This window comes from Oncorhynchus masou, chromosome 5, assembly GCF_036934945.1.
Source record: "Oncorhynchus masou masou isolate Uvic2021 chromosome 5, UVic_Omas_1.1, whole genome shotgun sequence".
Taxonomy (NCBI): domain Eukaryota; kingdom Metazoa; phylum Chordata; class Actinopteri; order Salmoniformes; family Salmonidae; genus Oncorhynchus; species Oncorhynchus masou.
Genome location: NC_088216.1, coordinates 36,370,305 through 36,386,991, shown reverse-complemented (window position 1 = coordinate 36,386,991; position 16,687 = coordinate 36,370,305). Strand labels below are relative to the sequence as shown.

General features: G+C 40.6%; 1 pseudogene; it reads right to left on the bottom strand.

Annotated features, from left to right (window-relative positions):
* Positions 1–212: 212 nt before the first annotated feature.
* LOC135528987 (phosphatidylinositol glycan anchor biosynthesis class U protein-like) overlaps positions 213–16,687 on the bottom strand; it is a 54,325-nt pseudogene continuing 37,850 nt past the window's right edge.

Genomic DNA, 16,687 nt, shown 5'->3' with positions numbered 1-16,687 from the left:
CAGGAGGCATGTTTTGGTATATTTTGTATTATGTACAGGCATCCTTTTTCACTCTGTCAGTTAGGTTAGCATTGTGGAGTAACTACAATGTTGTTAATCCATCCCCAGTTCTCCCATCACAGCAAATAAACTCTAACTGTTTTAAAGTCACCATTGGGCTCATGGTGAGAACCCTGAGCGGTTTACTTCCTCTCCGGTAACTGAGTTCATAAGGACGCCTGTATCTTTGTAGTGACTGGGTGTATTTAATAACTTCACCATGCTCCAAAAGATATTCAATGTCTGCTTTTTTATTTACCTATCTACCAATAGGTGCCCTCCTTTGCAAGGCATTGGAAAACCTTCCGGGTCTTTGTGGTGGAATTGGTGTTTAAAATTCACTGCTCAACTGAGACCTTACAGATAATTGTATGCGTGGGGTGCAGAGATAGGTCATTCAAAAATCAAGCTAAACACTATTATTGCACACAGAGTGAGTCCATGCAACTTATGTGACTTGTAAAGCACATTTTTACTCCTGAACTTATTTAGGCTTGCCATAACAAAGGGGTTGAATATTTATTGATTCAATACATTTCAGAATTCCATTTTAAATGTGTTAAAAAAAATAAAAACAACATTCCACTGACATTATGGGGTATCATGTGTAGGCCAGTGACAAAACAAATCTACAATTAATTACTCTTACATTCAGGCTGTAACACAACACAATTTGGGAAAAGTCAAGGGATGTGAATACTTTCTGAAGGCACTGTATCGGTATCCCCCCAAAAACTACAACCGGTACTGTAGCCTTCATAGCCACTCATTCAGCAAATAAAACATTATCCGTTTCAAAATCACCCTGGTCTTATGTAAAAAAATAAAAAATAAAAAACACAAACATACCAAACAACTTAAGTACTCATCCATTTACCAAATGATTGACGCAAAAAATGTAGAACAAAAATCAGGGCTGGCAATAAATAAATACTATAAATACAAATAAATACACATAAATCCCTAATTTGTATAAAAAAAATGGCATACATGAACATTCGAGTTTACACGGAACACTTTCACCAAGCAGAATGCATCACAAGAGTTCAGAGGATTCCAGATCATATCTCATTGTCACTAAGTACAGAGTACCATTCAGATTACATTTTTCTCAGAGAAGACACACTCCAGTAAATGGGTGTCTTATCCCCAATATCTTTTTTCTATGCTCTTTTAAATAGTGACAATGCAGGAGTCATCAGATACTCATTGAGAGAAGAGTAGCAACTTACAAGTTGTACAGACAGTTATAGTTGGACACAGTGTTTAGTGTATTAGGAAAGCAAAACATAAAGGGTTGTGTTCATTAGGCACCAAACAGAAGACAACGTCCTGAAACAGAGGTGGACTAATTGGAAAATACTAAATACAATTTTTTTTACGCAAAATGTTTTTAAAAGTTTTCCTTTGCATGCCCAAATAAACACATTGGCTGATAGACAGACTGACAAATCACTGTTGTTTTCCTATTCAACTGACGCCCTCTGCTGGTAAAAGAGCAGATCTGTCTGGTTTACATATGCGCCCAAAGGCTCACATCTGCGCAATTCATCTGCTTGTTTTCAATGTGAGTGACAGTGAGTCCTAAGGGCATAAGAAAGTAAATACAGAAAAAGGGACCAAAAAAAGCAAAAGAACCCAGACCAGCAACCCAATCACCTACATGCCAAAATATATATCTCACCTACTCATTGGAGCGACAGAACAGACAAAAGGTAGCACATCTTTCACTGCAGCCACTTAACCTCCATGTCTGCTCCTTCCTTCATTTCTTCAGGTTTGCTCCAGTGGGACCTTCAGAAACACAAAGGCTGGTCTATGTGGGGGTAAGGGGTTGGTTGGGCTGCTTGTTTAAGACCTCAGAAATAAGAACTCAAAGTGTGGGGTAATGTTCAGAGTCACTTTCAGTCATGCAGCGGTCCCATCCCTGCCTGTGTGTGTGTGTGTGTGTGTGTGTGTGTGTGTGTGTGTGTGTGTGTGTGTGTGTGTGTGTGTGTGTGTGTGTGTAGGAGTATGTGTCGTCCACTACTTGAGAACCAGAGTGGCCTCGCTACCGTCTTTCCTCTTCAGGTACTGGCCGTGGGTTAGGTGATGCTCTCGCCGCAGGTACACGTAGAAGTAGTCCGACACCACCAAGATCTGAGAAGAGACAAAACAATATTGACAGAAATCCATCTGTTAAAATTATAATTTCAATAGTTAAAGGTACTGTAGTCTAATCCAGCTGATTTCACACTGAAGATGCCTGTACCAATGCTAGCCTACCCAGCTGTGCAGCCCATTCCAGCCCGCTCACCTGTGCCACGTTGAAGAGCAGCGTGATGGAATGGTAGAAGTTGGAGTTGGCACTACCCGCGTGGTGCCAGAGGACGGGGAACAGCGCGGAGCACGCCAACAACACAACCAGCACCAGGAAGATATTCTTCAGGACTAGAACACAAGGCAAATAAAGTCAATATAAAACTATATAATGCACAGTCATATCACTCTTAATGAGCCTAAAACCAAAGCTTTTTCTTGTAGAAGTTTCCCCCAATCTTAGTGTACAGAAATCGCTGATTGGTGATGTGGAGTTGGGGAGACGGCATTCGTGGCAGGTGTGCCTTCTATATCGCTCTATTGCCAGGTATTTACAAGGGCAGCCATTGAGAGCGCCTCCTTTCAATCCGGGTCCATCACCCAAACAGAGTTGAGGAGTTGAGCAAGTCAACAACTCACAACTACCAGTATGAGTAATTGAATGAGAGTTCCAACATCCATTATTTCATAGAAGAGGACTTCCTCACCTCTTTGTTTGTGTGGGATTCCGGCTGCTAATGGCTAATTCAGGCAGCCATTAAAAATCCTAATTCATACATCCAACTGTTCAAGACTGGCAACATCAACTGTTCATCACTCTATGAATCTAGACATTTAAACAATCCATTCAATTTTCCAACCATCTTCATGTAAAGACTCCAACTGCATCTTTGCTTCTGTCTCTGCTCTCTGACCGGAGCCCACTGTAGATGGGCATCACCATTCCAGTTCTACAACCTCAACACTTTACACTTAGCCAGCTAACTCGCTCTAGTAAATATTCTGCAATTAGTGCAAGCCCAATCATGACGGTGCAATGCATTTCACGCGTGATTACACAATGTGTTAGTGTCTTTATTGTACCTCTCCCTATCAAATAAATAAATAACTAATTGAAAGGACTCTGTATGAACTCCAGTTCATAAAAAGGCAAACTTCAACCTTTAAAACTCTACCCTAGCTGGCTATAGTCCCAATTTCTGTTGGCAATAACCAAAGAGATGATCATTAAGCTGGATGACTCATTAGATTATGCTTTCTGAAATACCATCCTGGCTTTTCTTGTTATTAAGCTTTGTGTTAGATGCCTGTGGTGCATCAGAAATCAGTTTCTATTGTTGACTTTGACAAAGCTGAGTCATCCCCTCTTCCTGCTTCTCTTTGTAAAGAAATGTAATTATACTAGCCCTTGACCTGGTCTGAAAACAAACCCTAAATCAGTAATATGCCATTTAGCAGACGATTTCATCCAAAGTGACTTACATTGATGCCTGCATACATTTTACATATGGGTGGTCCCGGGAATCAAACCCACTATACTGGTGTTACAAGTGCCATGCTCTACCAACTGAGCTACAAAGGACCATTGTTTCTCAATCCTGGTCCTAGTGACCCAATGGTGTTAGCAATTATTTTTGTTTGCATTATCACCAACACGATTGATTCAACTCATCATTAAGCCTTTGAATTGTGGAATTAGGTGTGTTACTGCTAAGACAAAAAAAAGTACATTCCTTTGGCTGGGACAAAACCTACTGTACTGCGGGTCACCTGCAGCAGGATTGAGGATTACTGCACTGCAGTATTAGGGATGACGTTAAGGAGCACACCCTCTGACGGTTAGTTCTCCTAAAATAATTGTCTCAGTCGAGCTTTGTCCATGTCCAAAGCAGTCTGTTGTGCAGCTCATAAAACATGTTTCCAAAACCTCTCATTGAGTACCCACCACCCCAGCTGTTCCATCGATTGGATTTATTTACAAGCCCTTGATTAGTTCAAAGAGGTTTGCTAGTAGTGGAATAGATAGCTAATGAATAGAGCAGAGTTTTGGGAAACACTATCCTCACACATACAGTACAGCGGGATCTACACCATAGATGACACGGAATATTAACGTAGCGCAACTTTGTACAACTTCTGAGGGATGAAGACAAACTGAATTCGACAGTATTCCTGCCTCCTCAACAGAAATAGCTTTAGGACAGAGTTCAGTAGGTGCGAAATGGAAGCCTTGAAACGAGGAGGTACTGTCTTAACTTGTCCAATAAGAAATGCTTGTGCTCGTCTTCTGTTGCGAAACAGTTTGCTACGGTGTACCATATCGAAAGCAATCCATGGCTCATGGGAAAGAACCACTCACATCTGTAGAGGTGGTTCCAGGCCGGCAGAAAAGCCATATAGAGGGCGATGTCGCCCTCTATATGGCTTGAAGATGGAGGACTTGAAGATGGAGATGATGGCGATCTGCATGAAGATCAGAAAGACTGGGTGCTCCCTGGGACAGAGGACAGCAGTGTTACTATACAGCCGCCTTTTTAGGACTAAATCATTTTCAGGACTTATAGATGCCACTTTTAGATGGGATACATCATATATACACACACACGTGGTCCTGTGTGGCGACGTAGAGTTGTAACACCAGAGTAGTGGGTTCAATTCCCGCAGTGGGCACTCATATGAAAATAATTATGCATGCACTATGGTAAGCCGCTTTGAATGAAATCACCTGTTTAATGGTACATAATATGCAGGAACAAGGTGAATTAATGTGTGTGCAGCTCGCATCAACATTTAAAAAAATACAAATATTTCACCTTTTACCAGGTAGGCCAGTTGAGAACAAGTTCTCATTTACAACTGCGACCTGGCCAAGATAAAGCAAAGCAGTGCGACACAAACAACAGAGTTACACATTGGATAAACAAATGTACAGTCAATAACACAATAGCAAAGTCTTTATACAGTGTGTGCAAATGTCGTATGATTAGGGAGGTAAGGCAATACATTCTTTAAATATTTTTTATTTATTTCACCTTTATTATACCAGGTAGGCTAGTTGAGAACAAGTTCTGATTTACAACTGCGACCTGGCCAAGATAAAGCAAAGCAGTTCGACACAAACAGTTACACATGGAATAAACAAACATAGTCAATAGTACAGTAGAAAAAGTATATATACAGTGTGTGCAAATGAGGTAAGGTAAGGGAGGTAAGACAATAAACAGGTCATGGTGGCGAAGTAATTACAATTTACCATTTAAACACGAGTGAATAGATGTGCAGAAGATGAACGTGCAAGTGGAGATACTGGGGTGCAAAGGAGCAAGATAAATAAATACAGTATTGGGATGAGGTAGTTGGATGGGCTATTTACAGATAGGCTATATACAGGTGCAGTGATTTGTGAGCTGCTCTGACAGCTGGTGCTTAAAGCTAGTGAGAGTGATATGAGTCTCCAGCTTTAGTGATTTTTGCAGTTCGTTCCAGTCATTGGCAGCAGAGAACTGGAAGGAAAGGTGGCCAAAGAGGAATTGGCTTTGGGGGTGACCAGTGAGATATACCTGAAGGAGCGCGTGCAATGGGTGGGTGCTGCTATGGTGACCAGTGAGCTGAGATAAGGTGGTGCTTTACCTAGCGAAGACTTGTAGATGACCTGGAGGCAGTGGGTTTTTGGAGTTTGTGCTACAGGATGCAGATTTCTGTTTGAAAAAGAGAGCCTTAACTTTCCTAACTGCCTGTGTATATTGGTTCCTAACTTCCCTGAAAAGGTGCATATCACGGGGGCTATTCGATGCTAATGCAGTACGCCACAGGATGTTTTTGTGCTGGTCAAGGGCAGTCAGGTCTGGAGAGAACCAAGGGCTCTATCTGTTCCTGGTTCAGCTTTTTTTTAAATAATGGGGCATGCTTATTTAAAATGGTGAGGAAGGCACTTTTAAAGAATAACCAGGCATCCTCTACTGATGGGATGAGGTCAATATCCTTCCAGGACACCCGGGCCAGATCGATTAGAAAGGCCTGCTCGCTGAAGGGTTTTAGGGAGCGTTTGACAGTGATGAGGTGTGGTCGTTTGACCGCAGACCCATTACGGATGCAGGCAATGAGGCAGTGCTCGCTGAGATCTTGGTTGAAAACAGCAGAGGTGTATTTGGAGGGCAAGTTGGTCAGGATGATATCTATGAGGGTGCCCGTGTTAACGGATTTGGGGTTGTACCTGGTAGATTCCTTGATAATTTGTGTGAGATTGAGGGCATCAAGCTTAGATTGAAGGATGGCTGGGGTGTTAAGCATTTCCCAGTTTAGGTCACCTAGCAGCACGAGCTCTGAAGATAGATGGGGGGGGCAATCAATTCACATATAGTGTCCAGGGCACAGCTGGGGGCAGAGGGTGGTCTACAGCAAGCGGCAATGATGAAAGATTTGTTTCTGGAAAGGTGGATTTTTAAAAGTAGAAGCTCGAATTGTTTGGGTACAGACCTGGATAGTAAGACAGAACTCTGCAGGCTAACTCCGCCCCCTAGGTCAGAGTGGAGAAATAATAGGTCAGAGTGGCGAAATAATTACAATTTAGCAATTAAACACTGAAGTGTTAGATGTGCAGAAGATGAATGTGCAAGTAGAGATACTGGGGTGAAAAGGAGCAAAAAAACAAAACAATATGGGGATGAAGTAGTTGGGCGGTTATTTACAGATGGGCTAAGTACAGGTGCAATGATCGGTAAGCTGCTCTGACAGCTGATGCTTGAAGTTAGTGAGGGAGGTATGACTCCAGCTTCAGACATCTTTGCAATTTGTTCCAGTCATTGGCAGCAGAGTACTGGAAGGAAAGGCGGCCAAAGAGGAATTGGCTTTGGGAGTGACCAGTGAAATATACTTGCTGGAGCACACTCTACAGATGGGTGCTGCTATGGTGACCAGTGAGCTGAGATAAGGCAGGGCTTTACCTAGCAAATACTTATAGATGACCTGGAGCCAGTGAGTTTGGCAACGAATATCAATGTGACCAATACATTTTTTAAACTTGCACAGCCAAGTCAAAAGGGTCACAAAATTTGACTAAATGGTTGTCGTCTGGAACCCTGCCTTGTAGGCTTATCACTATAGGCATTGTCCAGCCCTTTTCATTAAAGTAAAACTATCTTAGCAATCAACACGAGCCTAGGTCAAGACTCCTCTCTCACCCTCTCGCTCTCCTCAGCAGCAGGTCGATACATGTAAGGAGTGAGAGAATGGTGCTGAAGCGCAAAATCGGGGTGAATGATAAGTAGCCGCGGACAATTTGGCCGGCTACAATTATCAGCTTTTAATTTATTTTAATTACCTGCTAATGGAAATCTGCTAGGAACATTGATAGCAAATATACAGTTGAAGTTGGAAGTTTACATACACTAAGTTCACAGTGCCTTTAAACAGCTTGAAAAATTCCAGAAAATTATGTCATGGCTTCAGAAGCTTCTGATAGGCTAATTAACATAATTTGACTCAATTGGAGGTGTATTTGTGGATGTATTTCAAGGCCAACTCAGTGCCTCTTTGCTTGACATCATGGGAAAACCAGAATAAATAAGCCAAGATATCTGACATTTCACATTTTTAAAACAAAGTGGTGATCCTACATTTTTACTTGGATTAAATGTCAGGAATAGTGAAAAACTGAGTTTAAATGTATTTGGCTAAGGTGTATGTAAACTTCAGACTTCAACTGTAGCTGCAATCAGCAATGAACAGGGTTCACATATGACCGAAAGGACAAAATGAGTTGGATAAAGTTTTTTTTATATGATAGTGCTTGCCATCTTCCTTTATGTACAAACTGAAAGCATTACCATGTTGATCTCTCAACACCACAACGATGATGCAAGTGAAGTTTAGTCTAGTGCTGTAAGTTAGTTATCTTTGAATGCAGCAGGTAATCATTCTTAAAGTAATTACTTCATGATTTAAGTTTACATAACAAATATGGGGTCAATTTAACTAATTGTTTGTGATTTGTGAAATATTTTCAGTGTTATTTTCACAATATTTCACATTGTCTGTATAATTTAAATGTAACATTTATTTGCACAAGACATCGTCCACTTGATCGTCAGATATTGCTCTAAGATCCTATGCCACTGGTGCCAATGACATCTATAGTGCAACCAACTAGTTTGGTGCAGCCATCGAAGGTTAGTGACTTTATTTTCAGAGCTTCTAAGGACATACGCATAAGGTAAGGCCCCGTATCCATGAGTCCAGTTCTTATAGCCCTGGTGTGATATGGTTCCATCTAAATGCAGCAACTAATCATTCTCAAATTAATTTGAGGGTAATTCATTGAGTCTTTATACCAAATCTTGAGTCAAGATTACAGGCTGAGTACACCACTCGCGTGCACGAGTGTTACAAAATAAATTTAGACATACATGTAGCCTAGTGGGTAGCCTGGTTAAAGTGTTGGACTAGTAACCGGAAGGTTGCAAGTTCAAACCCCCGAGCTGACAAGGTACAAATCTGTCGTTCTGCCCCTGAACAGGCAGTTAACCCACTGTTCCTAGGCCGTCATTGTAAATAAGAATTTGTTCTTAACTGACTTGCCGAGGTAAAATAAAGGTTAAAAAAAATAAAAAATTCAATTATTGCACCCACACTGCTCACGTGCGCCAATGAGCGACTGCATTGCCAAGGGCTAAAATAGAAGTCAGTTCTATTTGTGACGCAGATTGCGCTGGAAGTCCTGCCTCTCCCCATCTCCTCATTGATTTATAGAAGCAGGTACCCAAGTGCCATCTCTTCATTGGTTATGCCCACATGGGTGGCTGAAAGACAAACGAGGGCAGTGGCGGTAATGCACCTAATTTATGAAAGTTGCCAATCGCAATGTAAAGTCAAGAGAAGAAAAAACCCCAGAAACGATTTGGTTGACCGTTTTATGTTTAGATTAATTGGCGGAGTAGAGGACCTTGTGTTTTCAGGTAAAATAACTCAATGTTTATATCCCAGGACAAATTAGCTAGCTGAATTGCCATAAACGTTGAATGCTTTTCGACCTGTCCCCAAATTAATATAATTGGTCACAGTTTGTTTTGATATTTTAACCTGCGTGTAGTGATCGTGTTTGGTGTGGGGGATCAAAATACATTTATGCACGATGGTGCACACACGCAGCCGGTTTGGGTTCCGTGTTACGGTTCATGGGAAGATTAAGTATTTTTAGCATTATAGCATACAGTGTATTCAGAAAGTATTCAGACCACTTCACTTTATCCACATTTCGTTAAGTTACAGCCCTCTTCTAAAATGTATTTTTTTATTTGAAATTTTATTAAAAATATAAATCTACACACAATACCCTATAATAACAAAACAAAAACAGGTTCAGACATTATTGCAAATGTATTAAAAATAAAAACTGAAATATCACATTTACATAAGTATTCAGACCCTTTACTCAGTACTTTGTTGAAGCACATTTGGAAGCGATTACAGTCTTGAGTCTTCTTGGGTATGACGCTACAAGCTTGGAACACCTGTATTTGGGGAGTTTCTCCCATTCTTCTCTGAAGATCCCCTCAAGCTCTGTCAGGTTGGATGGAGAACATCGCTGCACAGCTATTTTCAGGTCTCTCCAGAGATCAAAATCGGGTTCAAGTTCGGGCTCTGGCTGGGCCACTCAAGGACATTCAGAGACATGTCCCTATGCCACTCCTGCATCGTCTTGGCTGTGTGCTTAGGGTCGTTGTGAACCTTCATCCCAGTCTGAGGTCCTGTGCGCTCTGGAGCTGGTTTTCATCAAGGATCTCTGTACTTTGCAGTTGTAGCATCATACCCACGAAGACTCGAGGCTGTAATCACTGCCAAAGGTGCTTCAACAAAGTATTGAGTAAACGGTCTGAATACTTACGTAAATGTGTACAAACCTGTTTTTGCTTTGTCATTATGGGGTATTGTGTGTAGATTAGATGCACATACAGTCCATTCATCATAGGTACAGTGTGGCCATATTTGAATGCATTAAAACTATTCAAGACTGATGTAATAAGTATAAAAACAAAATCTGGAGTCATTCTGAAATATAGTTCATGAGAAGATCATTGCAGATGATGTTGAGCATTAGCGTTACATAGGAAAATAATGAATTGTTAAAAAGCGACTGCCTTTAAAAAGCAATGACTACCTTTGAAAACAGCCTATGTAGTATTGATGAGTCAAACACTTATTCTAGGGAAAATAGGATACATTTAGGTCAAAGTAAATCTTGTCTAAAACGTAGTTCGGAACATCTATGCAGCACAACAAGTAATTGACACGGGGTGAACAGATGCAATGATCACTCTCTCCAATAGCAGACAGCGCTCAGCAGCTCTGCCAATTTACATAAAACAACACAGTGCACATTTTGAGAACTCCCCCAAACACATTAGTTAGATGTAAAATTGCACAACTAAAGCATCCTCTGCAAAAACGTCAAAATGAATTAGTTATATTAGATTCATTCTGGGGTTTTGAGGAGGTGAAATTGGCTAGTGTCTCATGGGGGGACAAATATCCTTAACCAAACACAGAACCGGTCAAGAAACACACCGCCAAGACTGAAATCGAATTTTTCTAATGAGCAACAGAAAAACACAGGTGCCAATCGGCGTGTTCATTGGCTCTATAATAGTTTCCTTGTTTATTGGGATATCAATACCAAATTCAGTGTGGTTCATCTTAAAGTTTCAAGTTAATAGGATTCGGTGTAGTGGACTTAGTGATTTAAATGGACACGTAAGATCAGATTTTTATTTGTCTATAATTTAGCCATCTTTTGACCAATCCTTTAGCTTTTCTGAAACTAAGTTAAGACGTACTATAGACCTACATTCCATCTGGTGTCATTAGGTTTTATGGTTCATTTGGACCAAATCATGGTTTTAGCCTCCTAAAAAATAGGACGTTTTGAGTGAGGTGAATGTGCAGCTCGAATGATGTGACCATTACATTTTTTTTACTCACACAGCCAAGTCAAAACCAATTAGCGTTGCATAGTCTAAAAAGAGAATTGTTTTTCTTTTAAGATATCAATGCCAAACTTAACATGGTTCATCAGGGTAATGTCTTTGACGAGTCAATCTTGAGTCAAACTGATTTATGGTTCATGAGGAGAATATTTATAAAGTATTTTTTGTTTTAGCATATGTGCTAACGTGCATCTATTGGTACAGTGCAAACATATTTGAACGGTTACTGTATTTTGCCCCACAGATCTGTGCTCTTCTGAACCACAAAATGACAACCTTAGTCTCTCCCCACTGAGTTGAAGAGCTAATGAAGGGGACTCACTTTAGCTTGATGGAGAGTGGAATTGTGTAGAAGAACACGTTGATCTGAAAGACACAGATGAAGAAGAGGCGGAAGTGCTCAAACATCTCGGCAAAGAAGTACCAGAAGAGGCCTATGTTGGGGTGAGATCTGGCATGGAGAGGCTGGGGAAGAGACACAGAGAGAAGCATTCACACCGTAGGAGGGAACAATCACACAATGCACGAAGGCCCTTTCATAATCAGTGTTGGGATTAGTTACCTGAAAATGTAATATTACTCGTAAAATTTTACAAAAGTATTGTGCTATTTAAAATATTACTTTGTGTGGAAAGAAGTTATATTACTAGTTATTACTTTGCGTTACTTTCAGATTTGACTGTTAGAGGGAGTAAGGCGAGCGGTGATTGATATGCTACTAGTCAGTACTAGTTTCGCCTTTCATCTGTGGTGGTGCTGTCCTTTGCTAGTCTACAAGTGCTGCACCATCATATGGGCTGTTTAATTAGCCATTCTCAAAGTATTCAGATCCCTTGACTTCGTCTACATCGTTACAGCCTTATTCTATAATGGATACAATTATTTTTGTCCCTCCATTTACGCAATACCCCATTGTACAAAGCGAAAACAGGTTTTTAGAAAATTTTGCACATGTATTATTTACATAAGTATTCAGACCCTTTGCTATGATACTTTAAATTGAGCTCTGGTGCATCTTGTTTCCATTGATCATGCCTGAAATATTTCTACAACTTGATTGGAGTCCACCTGTGGTAAATTCAATTGATTGGACATGATTTGGAAAGTCACTCGCCTGTCTATACAAGGTCCCACAGTTGACAGTGCATGTCAGACCAAAAACCAAGCCATGAGATCAAAGGAATTGTCCGTAGAGCTCCAAGACAGGATTGTGTCAAGGCGAAGATCTGGGGAAGGGTACCAAACAAATTCTGCAGCATTGGTCCCCAAGAACAGAGTGGCCTCCATCATTCTTAAATGGAAGAAGTTTGGAAACACCAAGGCTCTTTCTAGAGCTGGGCGCCCGTCCAAACTGAGCAATCGAAGAAGGGCCTTGGTCAGGGAGGTGACCAAGAAATAGATGGTCACTCTGACAGAGCTCCGGACTTGCTCTGTGGACATGGGAGAACCTTCCAGAAGGACAACCATCTCTGCAGCATTCTATGGAAGAGTGGCCAGACGGAAGCCACACCTCAGAAAAAGGCACATGACAGTCCACTTGGAATTTGCAAAAAGGCACCTAAAACACTCTGACCACGAGAAAAAAGATTCTCTGATCTGATGGAAAAAAGTTTGAACTCTTTGGCCTGAAGTCCAAGCGTCACATCTGGAGGAAACCTGGCACAATCCCATGGTGGTGGCAGCATCATGTTGTGTGGATGTTTTTCAGCAGCAGGGACTTAGAGATCCTTGACAAAAACCTGCTCCAGAGCACTCAGGGCCTGACTGGGGGCGAGGGTTCACCTTTCAAGAGGACAACGACCCTAAAGCACACAGCCAAGGTAATAGTGGCGTCGGGAAAAGTCTCAATGTCCTCGAGTGGCCCAACCAGAGCCGAACGGGAACCCGATCGATCTCTGGAAAGACCTTAAAATAGCTCGCAGCAACGCTCCCCATCCAACCTGACAGAGCATGAAAGAATCTGCATAGAAGAATGGGAGAAAATCCTTAAATACAGGTGTGCCAAGCTTTTAGCATAATTCCCAAGAAGACTCAAGGCTGTAATTGCTGCCAAAGGAACTTCAATAAAGTACTAAGTAAAGGGTCTGAATACTTAGTACCAATAAAAAGTTTGGACAACTACTCATTCAAGGGTTTTTCTTTATTTTTACTATTTTCTACATTGTAGAAACATAGTGAAGACATCAAAACTATGAAATAACACATATGGAATCATGTAGTAACCAAAATAAGTGTTAAATATACTTTAAAGTATCCACCCTTCACCTGGAATGCTTTTCCAATCGTCTTGAAGGAGTTCCCACATATGCTGAGCACTTGTTCGCTGCTTTTCCTTCACTCTGCGGTCCAACTCATCCCAAACCATATCAACTGGGTTGAGGTCAGATGATTGTGGAGATCAGGTCATCTGATGCAGCACTGCATAACTCTCCTTCTTGGTCAAATAGCCCTTACACGGCCTGGAGGTGTGTTGGGTCATTGTCCTGTTGAAAAACAAATTGATAGTGGGACTAAGCTCAAACCAGATGGGATGGCGTATCGCTGCAGAATTCTGTGGTAGCCATGCTGGTTAAGTGTGGCTTGAATTCTAAATCAACGACAGTGTCACCAGCAAAGCAGCCCCACAACATCACACCTCCTCCTCCATGCTTCACGGTGGGAACCACACACGCAGAGATCATCTGTTCACCTACTCTGCGTCTCACAAAGAAACAGCGGTTGGAACCAAAAATCTCAAATTTGGACTCAGACCAAAGGACAGATTTCCACCGGTCTAATGTTCATTGCTCGGGTTTCTTGGCCCAAGCAAGTCTACTCTTCATATTGGTGTCCCTTAATAGTGGTTTCTTTGCAGCAATTCGACCATGGAGGCCTGCTTAAAGTAGTCTCCTCTGAACCGTTGATGTTGAGATGCGTCTATTACTTAAACTCTGAAAAACTGATTTCTGGGCCACATTCTGAGATGCAGTTAACTCTAGTGAACTAATCCTCTGCAGCAGACGTAACTCTGGGTCTTCCTTTCCTGTTGCAGTCCTCATGAGAGCCAGTTTCATCATAGCGCTGGATGGTTTTTTGCGACTGCATTTGAATAAACTTTTAAAGTCCTTAAAATGTTCCGTCTTGACTGACCTTCATGTCTTAAGGTAATGATGCACTGTTTTGCTTTGCTTATTTGATCTGTTCTTGCCATACTATGGAATTGGTCTTTTACCAAATAGAGATATCTTCTGTATACCAACCCTACCTTGTCACATCACAACTGATGTTCAAAGAAATTCCACAAATTAACTTTGAACAAGGCACACCTGTTAATTGAAATGCTTTCCAGGTGACTACCTAATGAAGCTGGTTGAGCGAATGCCCATACATTGATTTGTTTAACACTTTTTTGGTTACTACATGATTCTATTGTTGTTATTTCACAGTTTTGATGTCTTCACTATTATTATACAATTCATTGAGTCTTTATACCAAATCTTGAGTCAATCTGACTTTTGGTTCATGAGAAGATTAATATTTTTAGTATTAGCATACAGTGCATTCAGACCTTAACTTTTCCCCAATTCATTAATTTAGTCTTATTCTAAAGTGGATTTAAAAATAAATATAACAATCTAATAAATCTACACACAATATCCCATAATAAAGCAAAAACAGGTTTAGACATTTTTTGCTAATGTATAAAAATATATTTTTTAAACAGTCCTGGTCACTGAAACATCAGCACAGCATGATTCTGCCTTCCATTTTGGCCACTCTACCATAAAGGCCTGATTGGTGGAGTGCTGCAGAGATGGTTGTCCTTCTGGATGGTTCTTCCATCTCCACAGAGGAACTCGTGGAGCTCTGTCAGTGTGACCATCGGGTTCTTGGTTCACCTCCTTGAGAAAGGCCCTTCTCCCTGATTTCTTAGTTTGGCCAGGTGGCCTGCTCTAAGAAGGATCTTGGTGGTTAAAAAACTTGATTAAGACATAAGAATGATTAAGGCCACTGTGTTCTTGGTGACCTTCAATGCTGCAGACATTTTTTGGTACCCTTCCACAGATTTGTGCCTCGACACAATCCTGTATCGGAGCTCTACGGGTTAATTCCTTCGACCTCATGGCTTGGTTTTTGCTCTGACATGCACTGTCAACTGTGGGACCATATTATAGACAGGTGTGCCTTTCCAAATCATGTCCAATCAATTGAAATTACCACTGATGAACTACAATAAAGTCGTAGAAACATCTCGAGGATGATCAATTGAAACAGGATGCACCTGAGCTCAATTTTGAGTCTCATAGCAAAAGGTCTGAAAACGTATGTAAATAATTTTGTTTAATTTGCAAACATTTCTTAAAACCTGCTTTTGCTTAATCATGGGGTGTTGTGTGTAGATCGATGAGGGAAAAAAATAATAGAATCAATTTGAGAATAAGGCTGTAATGTTAAAAGAAATGTGGAAAAAGGGAAGGGTTCTGAATACTTTCCGTATGCACTGTAATACTCTTAGCGAAAATATTAATCTATAATTTACAATCTGTGGATACTATAGGATGAGAAATGTTTAGAATTAATGTAAAACATCACAGCACAGTTGAAAGATATGTGCCAGATGGAAATCAATAGAGAAGTCTATGGAGAAGGTGGGAAGGGCTGATAGTAGCTGAGGGGTGGGATTAAAAGCTCATGAGCTGTAATAGTTAGGACCGAAAACATCATATCATGTATACCAGATATGTAGGAGTACCATTTTATGTATAACGTGTATATCAAACTGTATTCCTATAATGTAATATTGTGCATAAAATTACCATGTATGTAAAGTGTATAAATAATGTGTCACCACACCAGCGCCCTATAAAAATATATTGTTGCAGAAAATGTGTACGGGATCAGATTCCAGATATTAAAAACGGGAATTTTACAATATTCATGTGTATTGGAACATAGTAGGAAATTCATTCATTTTCCCAAGATTACCATAAGACATGAAGAAAATCCATCAATGCTTAATATTTTTCTTAAACTTACTGTAAAGGCAACGGCACAGGAATGCCAGTCTGTATGAGCGCGTTTGTCTGGGTGTTGCTGTTAGCAATGAGGCTAATGTAATAACAGCTGTCTTCTGGTAGATGGAAAGGCTTTCCCAAAAACCTTCTCAATTAAATGTTAACTACAAAGTAGCCTATACCAACCTGACAGAATTATATCAAGATTATTTGCATCAATCCAGTCACCATTTGTTTTCCAAACTCTGCAATCACCTTTATTTTATCAGGGAATCACGAGAGCTACAGAAACATTGTTAAGCAAAAAACAGTTGAATTAAAGCGCAACAAAAATGTCTTACATTTTTCCAAAATCTCATAAGTGGTCTCCTGATGTGGTTTAAACATCAAATTTGTCTGTTTTATACTTTTTTTGAAGTGTGATTTTGAGAGCGAAAACCTGAAAACGATAACCTAAAAAAAACTAAACCGAGAAAGTGGAATTTGGGAAAAAACTGAATCAGGCAAAAAATAAAACTTATTTAAAAAAGGACCCTACCACACAAAGTACTGTTTCGTACCCCTAATGCAACAGCAAAGTGAAGTCTCTGGGCT